At 50.8% G+C, this 10562-nt stretch overlaps 1 non-coding gene across 1 annotated transcript; it reads right to left on the bottom strand.

Moving 5' to 3' along the window:
• Positions 1–2348: 2348 nt before the first annotated feature.
• On the bottom strand, positions 2349–2430 carry Trnal-uaa. Its single transcript has one exon. It is a non-coding gene; the product is annotated as a tRNA-Leu (tRNA).
• Positions 2431–10562: the final 8132 nt, after the last annotated feature.

The following is a 10562-nucleotide window of genomic DNA, read 5'->3' as shown; positions in this document are numbered from 1 at the left end:
CCTGGTGGCCTGACCTAAGGCAACCTGGGTCTGAAATTTTTCACAACATGTGCGGAAGAAATGCACGAACAGGTGTGCCAAAAACCGTAGGGGGTGTTTCCCCCCCCCCCAGCCCGGCGCGGGTTAGGCCAGACTGGCTCGTCACCCCTCACTACAAACGCTTAAACGATCCTTTCATAACATTCGTATAAATATTAGGATTATATGGTATAACATTAACCCTCGCCGGCACAGGCCATTTTGAGTCCTTCGACGGCACAGTTGGTACGACCCCCCCCCCCTCGCGTTTGGCCCCTGATCGAGCTAGAGCTTCGCGGAAAAAAACGAGCGTATTGCCCGTCACGAGAGGAAGCTGATGATACCAAATTTTAAGGTCCTAGGTCATCGGGTGACCTTCCAGGTCAGGTCAATGACCCGAAAACCGGGAAAATCGGGACCTGTTAGAATGTCGTAAAGTGTGGCTGCTATTTGGTTTTCCGGGGTGCTAATCACGAATATCGTGTTAGTTTTGATCTTAGATGATGTCTTTAAGCATTTAAACCAGGTCGGGTCAGGTCAGGTCAGGTCAACCGGTAGGGGTTGTGACGGGTATTCGTAATACGTGTCAACCGCCTCGGACAGCTTCGTAACATGTTACGAAGGCACCAAAACTACTTCGTAAATGTTCAAATGGTTGCTAAATTCTAATTCAGCTCCAAAAACTAGCCTAGAAACATGTAAAACTCGAAAAAGTGAACCGAGGTCACCCGAGGTCACCAAAGGTCAATGACCTGACCTGACCTTCAGGTGACCTTGACACCCACCCTAATGCATGGGAGCAACATCAAATCACATGTTTGAACGTTTGAAACCACGAAAAGCTTGCAAACGCGCGGATAATGCGAGCCGACATGCGCCGAACCGCGATTTCGGCCAAACATGGTCACAGAAAAGAGGTCACAGGTCAAAGGTCATTGGGGTCAGGGTCATGAAATTTTCAGGGTAGGTGTAAAATTGATCAATGCGGGGGTACTGAAAGTTTCGTCGCGATCGGCCGCTTTTTACGCGAGTTATTCGCGAAAAACCTTAGGGGGGGGGTTGCATCCTGTGCCGGCGAGGGTTAACAGTGCAACATGTCTCAGTTTCAAGCTAAAAACCCTTAACACATTGTTTTTGCTCTACAATTTTAACAATATACAATTTTTGTTAGCGTTAACTTTTACGCTGGCGTTACCTCAGCTGCCACGCTGAAAGGACAAACACTAGCACGTTATTATGAATAATTTAGCCGGGAAGGGGGTAGCCGGGCTTCCTCCGCAGTCGCACCCGGGGTTACCCCGGCTTCCCCTACTTTGCTACTAAGCTATGATAAAACTTGAAAATTGCAGGATCCAATGCTTGTATTTTAGAACAAAAACAAGATGTGTGCAAAATTTTATTTTAAATAACCGGAAGCAAATTGTACCGTTTGGCAACTGGTAAAAAAAAACTGGAAAGTGATATCACCGATTTGTTTGTTTTCCGGAGTCAGAGTCGAGGCAGCTTGACCGACTCCGACCTCTACTCCGACTCCGAAACCTTGCCTGTCAGAGCTTCGTAAAGTGAGGTTGTTATTTAGGGTCGCGAGCGGCCGCGTTTTGCGCGAGTTATTCGTGAAAAACCGAGGGGGTGTCCGTTTGACCCCCGGCATATGCGTGGTAAATATGGACCGTGGCACACATGGATGCCCCTCAAGGTATAGCCACTGCCAAAACAGTACCGATAGGGAATTCATCCCTCAACCCAGCGGCCAATAGTCCACGTTCCTAACCATTATTGGACCACGGTGGCGGCGGGTAGTGCGGAGTTCTTTATTGGCAATATTGAACCTAATAGATATATATTGAGAAGGAAAAACATACAGCACATGGGTGGACGCGTTTCGTCAGAGACTTTTTCAACACCCGAATATCGACAAAACAATACGAACACACAGCTTTGTTCTTGTGTGTTCGTATTGTTTTGTCGATATTCGGGTGTTGAAAAAGTCTCTGACGAAACGCGTCCAACCATGTGCTGTATGTTTTTCCTTCTCAATATATATCTATTTGTCTATACATCACTCAACATTGAACCTAATCTCAATAGGTGCCTGCTTGTATCATACAGCTCAGCATTTGACATCATCGTGACGTCACCCGAGAGATGGCGCTAGTTGGTCGGCCGACCTGTACACTTGGCGAATACGCACCCGGGCGCGGATTGGCACTCTGGAGGCGATTCCTCGGATGGTGCATTGGTGCATACAATACTCCGAGCACGCTAAAGGACGAGGCATTGCTGATACATGTTATCTATGCATGAGACAATAGCCCCGTCGCAAAATCACCCGAAGTCGGTGGGGTTCGAACCCACGCTCCCATAGGGAATCCGATTTTAAGTCGGACGCCTTAACCACTCGGCCACGACCTCTTCAAATCATTGCAAAAAAATGCAGTTGCAATTCTTAATCATGAATTATTGTTTATCAAGCCTTATGACACTCACGTTTTCCAAGTAAACGACAATCATCAAGAGTGACACATAGAAGCATGGGGCTGTGAAGTGTGGAGTCCATACAATTCGGTGACTCCGACTCTGACTCCGACTCTGGCTTCCAAAAACCAACTCCGACTCCGGATAGAGCGTCGACTCCGACCGACTCCGACTCCGACTCCGCAGCCCTGCATAGACGGCGATCACGATGTGTCTGGTAACAGACAGCACCCAGAAGTCTGCAAGCTAGAGATGTCAATTTGACAGCACAATCCAGGCGAACACAAACGCAACCAGTGCCAACTAACTCAAACTCTGCCTTATCCCATGATACCTAAGACACCGCTTAATTGAAACTGCGAAATAAAGAAGCGTTGTTTCAACATCAAAATTAAAAATCAAATAGGAATCTAAATCAAATATGAAATAGTACCTGTCCTATATATTAGGTAATGGTCAGGATACATGAAACCGACAATATACCCATAAAAGAGTAATCAGAAACAAAGTGCGAAAGGCTTGTCTGGTATTGCTTTGACATTTGCATCCACAAGACCCGTTTTCCGATTGACTCCAGGCCGTGCCAATACCTACCAATTACCAATGATGTTTCCGACCCCAGTCCCACAACTGAGACCTGACAGCCTACCGGATGCCACTGCACAATGGACACACTGGACGCCCTGTGAGGCCATCTATCAGGACGTTTCACCTATCTTGACTGCAGCGGCCGTATCGCGGCCAATAGTCATCATGGCAGCGCCTATCAACTGGTCAGATTGCCGGAGTGAGATATGATTGTCTGTGGACACAGTGGGGCGGGCTATCCGGGCATTGGGTGATCGTTAGGCGGCACGGGCGGACATCGATAGCAGCGCCTCTATCGGTCACTAGGGAAAGCTGGGCTGTAGGCGACGAAATACCGGCTGAGTTGTCACATGTTAAATAGGTTTATAGACATCCTTCTTGTGAAAAAGTTGAACTTTTGCCTTCAATATTTCTACAGGCAATTTTAGAAGTGCCTTCACATAGATTACAAAACCGTTTAAATTATTTTATTCACTTCAAGCCTTCCCTATTGTTCTTGATGATGCGGGAACTATTTCTAATTAGTGTTTCTAGCTTAGTAAAAGAACATATTGTGCCAACGATGAAAAAAGCATAAATGGAAGATTTTAAATGCAATTTTCTGTAACAAATGATGGTAAATTCTCTACACATCAAGGAAAAGGTGCATGCTAACTGATAATTTAAAGTTCTTGGGGCCAGTTGGTTTCTTCTTTTCTTACGTCGCCCCAATGGCCGCGAATACACTTGTGATAACGCCTATCGTATTATTGCATGCGTATGCATTTGACGTTCGTTCTTTATATGTACCTACAATCTACATACATATGCGTTCTGGCAGTTTTTCGGCAATGGCGGAGGACTGGTTAGTGATGACCGTTTCTGTAACTCCTTTCGAATGGTAGTTTGGGATTCACTGGTGGACGAAGCTCACCGCTTTGTGGTGCATGTCTGACGCCACAAAGTTTTTGCTCTCCTTTGATTGCCTTCGCTGATATAATTGATATCTTGATCTGTCATTATCCATCAGGTCAGGTCATCTGTCCAGGGTAAAGCAGACCAGTCTCAGAAGGGAAACTGACATGAGTTATGTTATGACTATCAGATGACTGTTGAAATGCTATTTCGATTATTTCTTTGTTGAAATGCTATTTCGATTATTTCTTTATATTTTCTAGTTGTGGTTAATTTCAGGGTATATTGAATTAGGGGGTAGGACCAAGTTTAGTAGGCATGATCTCAGCAATTATCTTGTTTTATATGGCGGTTTTCATTATCACAATATTATTTTTGATATCATGAAGTTTGTATATCTCGGTTTTACGAAAAATAGTAGGGCAACAAAGATAAATTTCGCGAAAAAATAATTTTAGTTGGAAACATCCATTCTGGTATGCAAAATTCAGTATGAAGCCCAGTATGGTGACCGTCTAGTGTGTGCTTCCAAGGCTGCGTACCTGATATCAACAGGAGTTGTTTACTATTTTGCCTTACGTTGCTAGGTGGTTGCTAGGGAGCTAAGGATACTCTCTTGCGTGATCATTTGCACTTATTTTTCCTCATTATATCGACATGTTGCTGTTTCTGAGACCTAACTCATGCTAAGAAAAAATGCAGTTTTCTTAAAATGTGTATTTAAGTGCCGTAGTATTAACACAGCTCTGCAATTCTGCTTAAATATCTGCAAAATCCTGACTTCCCGGAAAATTGTTGGTGGTGATGGGAATCGAGCCCGTCGATGAAAAGTAAAGGCCGCCGTCCACTGTGCGGAACGCGTGCGGTCCGTACGGAATTTAACACAGAACCCTATGGGCGCATCCGGTCCGTACGGAAATCGTGTGCGCTCCGTCCGGACCGCATCCGAACGGCAATCAGCTGTTGATTTTCCGTCAGCTCTCCGCATGCGTTTCGGATGCGGTTGCTACGGAGACGGAAGAGTGATGTCCGACGCGTTGAACTTTTCTGCGGAAAACGCATCCGGAACGTCCGGAACAGACGTGGTTTGGGGCCGTGTCGGAGGCAAACATTGTGAATTGTACGAAGAATTGGAACTCCATCATCATGAAGTAAGTAAAAATTATTTCCTTAGAATGGCAAGAGTATTCGCTGCTGGTTACTTGCAATATTTTATTTGGTAGTAAGTGATAGGAAACATTTATTAGCTCTCCGCATCCGGACCGCATCCGGACCGCATCCGGACCGAATGCGGCCTGCGTGCGGCGACATTCCGGACGGACTCCGGACGGAATTCCGTCGCAGTGGACGGCGGCCTTAAGTCAATGTTCAAAGGCTTCAAAACGTTATTTCTTGTTGTTCTGTGAAATAGCAATGCAAGACCGATGATAGTGCCAGTGTTGAGCTTTCCAATGAAGCACTGCAATTAGTAGTAAGGTTATTATCACCTAAGATATCTTCCATCAAATATTAGAATTCTGCCATTATCTTGCTGTAGAACAGGGTTACTTTCAGTCTCTTGGGAACACGATTTGCCGGTCTCAGATCGAAAAACACTTCAAAAAGCGGTAATAGACAATGAAATTTCCCACCTGATAGCATCTCGGGTTTTTATATATCCTGTCCAGAATTTTCATAAATCAGACGTAAAAATGGCCAATTTCGTCAGATTCCGAATTTTTGCCATTGGGTCTAATGTAAAGCATGACTACTTTCAGTCTCTTGGGAACACGATTTCTGTTCCTCAGATTGAAAAACACTTCAAAAGTCGCAGTTAGGCCCCCGTTGCCCGCGCCACTATCACCAAGCGTTCGCCTCAGTTGGCTGTCAGCGGCCGAAACCACTCGCGTCGGCTCGTTTGTAGGGTAGGACGGCCCCTAAAAAACGCACCGACGGAGTGATAACGACGAGGTATATGGTCGGGATTAAGGATATGCAGGTTTGACGAATCTCGAAGTCGCATCTATTAAATAGGTGAGGGTGGGTGGGAAACTTCTCGCCCACTCTCTGCTCCACTCGCCGTCCGTCGCAGTCGACGACTGCCGTTCGCGCCTCTCGGCTCTGCTGCCAGCGGCGCGCCCGTTCCTACACTCCCCTTCGCACCACCCCTAGTCAGGGTCTGCTCCGCGTCTGTCGGCGGGGTGATTTATCTGTCTCCGACCCCCGTCTCCCTTTGCTCCGGTCACGTTCAGTGGCGCCCGGGCAGGGTCCTAACCTTCCATAGCCGCGTCGCCGCTATGAGTTGATTAGGCCCCCGTTGCCCGCGCCACTATCACCAAGCGTTCGCCTCAGTTGGCTGTCAGCGGCCGAAACCACTCGCGTCGGCTCGTTTGTAGGGTAGGACGGCCCCTAAAAAACGCCAAATACACCCAATGGAATGAAAAAGTCTTAGGCTAAGCGTCCGCTGCCCAAACCTTTCTCGATCTCTGCTGAGCAGTTAATGGTTTGACCACGAATCCGGGCACATGCCGCATGCGGAAAGGTTCCCAGTGTGTTCCGCTGGCGATGCCCGGTCTGTTATTGCGGCATGGCTCTTGGTGGTGAGTTTGGGTCGAACCCTTAGTTAGTGTGAACCGGGGCGGCGAGGGACTCCCTCCACCCCAAGGTCGGCTCCCGTCCTGAGTCAGCTGTGACTGGACCCCATACTCCCCGCACAGTGCCGCCAGTGACTCACTGTCGACCCGCGTGGGGGCGCCGCGACCCACTAATGGAACGTGACCGTGTTCGGGGTGTTCGTTGGTCGTCTGCCTCTCGTGGCCGCCGGGGGACCAGCGGGGGAGCCGGGTCGTGCGGCGTCGGCTGGTATCAGGTTGCGGCGGGCGGCCCGTCCCGCCGCTGTCGCCTGGTTTGAGGACCGTGGCGGCCCCACTGTGGGCCTCTGTGGCCCCGCGGACGGTACCGGCAGGCGGGCCCGCGGCTGCCCCGGCGTTGACTGTCTCATCAGCCGGTCCGGTGTCGTGGCGGTGCCGGGGCTGTGCCAGCGGCCGGCGGCCGGCTCTGGCTCCGCCGATGGCTGTCTTTTCTGACTGGCGGTCGGCGCGGGCGGCCTTGGGGGGGGGGGGGGGGGGGGAGGGGCGACTGTGGTTCCCGGCGGCCCAGCCTATTTCGTTCGTTGCTATTCCGGTGTGTGTGAAGCCATGCCTGGACGCACTGCGGTCAGGGGGGGGGGGGTCCGATCCGATGGTTTTGTCCCCGTGTCGGTCTTGGACCCCCGTGTTCACGGCCTCGGGGTTGCGAAGTTTAGCCCGGCACGCTTCCCGGCGCCTAAACCGACGTCATCGGTGCTGGCTAAAATGGAATGCCGCGAATCTGGGATCAGTGGCCTGGTTTCGCCTTTGATATCGTGCTGCAGATTATCTAGTCGTCGGCAGCGGTCCCGTAGACCTATGTTGCGCGCAACTTAGCCGCGGCGTCGGCGGCGGACCCGGTTTACGTGCTCATACGACCGCACATACATAAATGAGGTTTGTATGGCCATGTGGCCGTGAATGACTGGTAGAAAAGGTTGTGCATGGATTCCGGTGCTGTGATGGCACCGCACGCAAAGCACAGTGCCTCACGGAAAATAGGAACGGTGCATTGTTAGCGTACTTTAAACGCACCTACCCAGGTACCTAAGAATCACGTGCTGTTCATGAGGCCTGTGAGCACGGGCGCCGATGACTTTTCTGCCGCTCCGTTCTGGCCTGCGGGATGACGACTTGCATGCCAGCGCATGTGGGGACTCACATTTGGCAGCTGCTCGCACGGGTTACCGTGGGTGGGCAGGGTTCGCGAAAGTGTCGGCTGCCAGCTTGCCGCAGATTGCAGTGTCGCGACGCTTACTCGGAGTCTCGAGATTGGGGAGCCGGCAGGCAGCGGCGTAGTCGGTGTAGTTGTGTCCGGGCATGATCTTGCATGCATTTTGTCTGTGCTTGCTCGATTCCTGCACTCAGAATGCACTTTGAGAGCAGTTTGAATAAAGACTCAATTGAGCGCTGAGACCAGCCTCAAATGTGTCTGATTTTAAACGGTTTCAGTAAGGCTTCCTAAGGGCTCATGTACCCGAATACTGGATTCAAGCGATACCGAAACTGGGGTTCGGACTAGAAACTGGTTTCATAGTGAGACTAATTTTTTAAAAGCTTGACACCGAAAATAGGTACCGACTGAGCTCTGTTTCTGCGATCAATGGCGTTGCTCAGAAAATATTCTCAAAATGTGTGATCTGTTTTGAATCGGGGACATTAGCCCGAAACTGATCTCTGAGACCAAAAATGGAGAAACTGTTTTCTCAGTGTGTGCGGATTGTTCGTTCGGTCTCGTCTGCCACCGCTGAGCCCAGTGTTTCAGACATTGGACGAACGAAGTTCATAGTCTGTCGATAGCTAGATGCCTGTCGAGTTGCAGAGCAGCCGATGCATGACGCAGACCGGGTGTGTATGTGTGTGTGTGGGGGGGGGGGGGGGTGCGTGTGTGTGTGTGTGTGCGTGTGTGTTAAGCGCAAAGTGGCCGAGGCGTCGGCAGCGGACCAGGTGTGTAGTGAAGACAGAGTGGCCGAGGCGTCGGCAGCGGACCAGGTGTGTAGTGAAGACAGAGTAGCCGAGGCGTCGGCAGCGGACCAGGTGTGTAGTGTAAACAGAGTAGCCGAGGCGTCGGCGCCGGACCGGATGTATGCGTATGTCGATGCAGAAATACGGAGGCGGCCACTTAGAAAATACTTGAGACCTTTTTACAAAGAGACTCCTTGAGTGCTAAACCGAGCCTCCAAGGTGACTGGCTGAGATGTGTTTCTGCGGCAGCGTATGTCCATCAAGTTGCGTTCGGAAGCGCTTCTCGAAATGCGTGGTCTGTTTTGACAAGGGGCATTATCCTAAAGCTGGTCTCTGAGGCAAAAACAAAAGAGATGCTGTTTTCCAGTCCCGGCGAAGAAAAAAAAAAGAATGTCGAGTTGCAGAGCAGCCGAGGCGTCGGCGGCGAACCTGTTGTATATGTATCTACGTATGTATGTATGTATGTATGTATGTATGTATGTATGTATGTATGTATGTATGTATGTATGTATTCACGTCATAGGGCACATCCCCGTAATTGAGGCTTTCCTGTACCCTGGAGTCGTTAATATAAAACAGACGATCAGTTGGGTCAGCATACACATACATACACATGCACACACGTGCACCCACATGCACACATCTAACCAACTCCCCACGTTGCCTCGTCAACAAGTGCTGCTTTATCTCGCTATTGAAGCGGCTCCCAGGCAGGTTTCGTGTCACGCTTAGCAAGATGTTATATGCGATGACAATAGCGTGTCTGAACTACGCCTGCCAGACTCCAATCGAATCGCCGGCGTGACTAAATGGTCTGCGTTCCGTGTTGTACGGTACGGCGGTGAACATCTCCACGAGTGACCAGGTCGCCGGCGATCGACTCAGGCTCTGATGTCACTAAAATGCGCTTTAGTAAGCTAAGTGCCTACCGTGTTGCAGAGGGCCGAGGTGACGGCGGCGCACCTGGCCCTGTAAATTGCAGAGTAGCCGAGGCGTCGGCGGCGGGCCTGATGCGTGTGCATGGGTTGCAGATTAGCCGAGGCGCCGGTGGCGGACCCGATGTGTGCAGGGGTTACAGTGCAGCCCAGGCGTCGGCGGCGGGCCCGATGTATGTGCATGAGTTGCAGAGTAGCTGAGGCGTCGGCGGCGGTCCTGATGTACTTACGTGCAAGGGTTGCAGCGTAGCCGAGGCGTCAGTGGCGGACCTGATGCGTGTGCGTGAGTTGCAGAGTAGCCGAGGCGTCGGCGGCGGGCCTGATGTATGTGCCGTTGCAGAGTAGCCGAGGCGTCGGCGGCGGACCTGATGCATGTGCAGTTGCAGAGAAGCCGAGGCGTCGGCGGCGGACCTGATGTATGTGCCGTTGCGGAGTAACCGAGGCGTCGGGGGCGGACCTCATGCATGTGTGTGAGTTGCAGAGTAGCCGAGGCGTCGGCGGCGGACCTCATGTACGTGCGAACATGGGTGGAGAATTGTTTTCAAAGTTGGTATGGCGCCAGTTGCTTGAAACAATACTATCGTGTTTTATTCTTATCAAACTGAAAACCTTAAATTTCGTAGCTTTTACCCTGAAAAAGTTGGTATGGCATTGCCATACCATCTTTTAAGTTGGTGTGGCGCGTGCCATGCCTGCCATACCATATTCTCGACCCATGCCGGTGCAGAGTTTATGGGGTGGCTGAGGCTATACGACGGCGAGCCTGATGTGTGTGCATGAGTAGCAGAGGAGCCGAGGCGTCGGCGGCGGACCTGATGCAAGTGCATGAGTTGCAGAGTAGCCGAGGCGTCGGCGGCGGACCTGATGTATGTGCGTGATTTGCAGAGTAGCCGAGGCGTCGGCGGCGGACCTGATGTATGTGCGTGATTTGCAGAGTGGCCGGGGCGTTGTCGGCGAACCTGATGTGTGTGCGTGGGTTGCAGAGTAGCCGAGGCGTCGGTGGCGGACCTGGTGTATGTGCAGTGCAGAGTAGTGATGTCAACTACGGAAAATCGGAATACCGATACCAAACCAAGTACCA

The sequence above is a fragment of the Amphibalanus amphitrite genome, unplaced genomic scaffold (genome assembly GCF_019059575.1).
Source record: "Amphibalanus amphitrite isolate SeventyFive unplaced genomic scaffold, NRLGWU_Aamphi_draft 000415F_arrow, whole genome shotgun sequence".
Taxonomy (NCBI): Eukaryota; Metazoa; Arthropoda; class Thecostraca; order Balanomorpha; family Balanidae; genus Amphibalanus; species Amphibalanus amphitrite.
The sequence above is the reverse complement of the archived record's forward strand: the minus strand, read 5'-3'. Positions and strand labels throughout refer to the sequence as shown.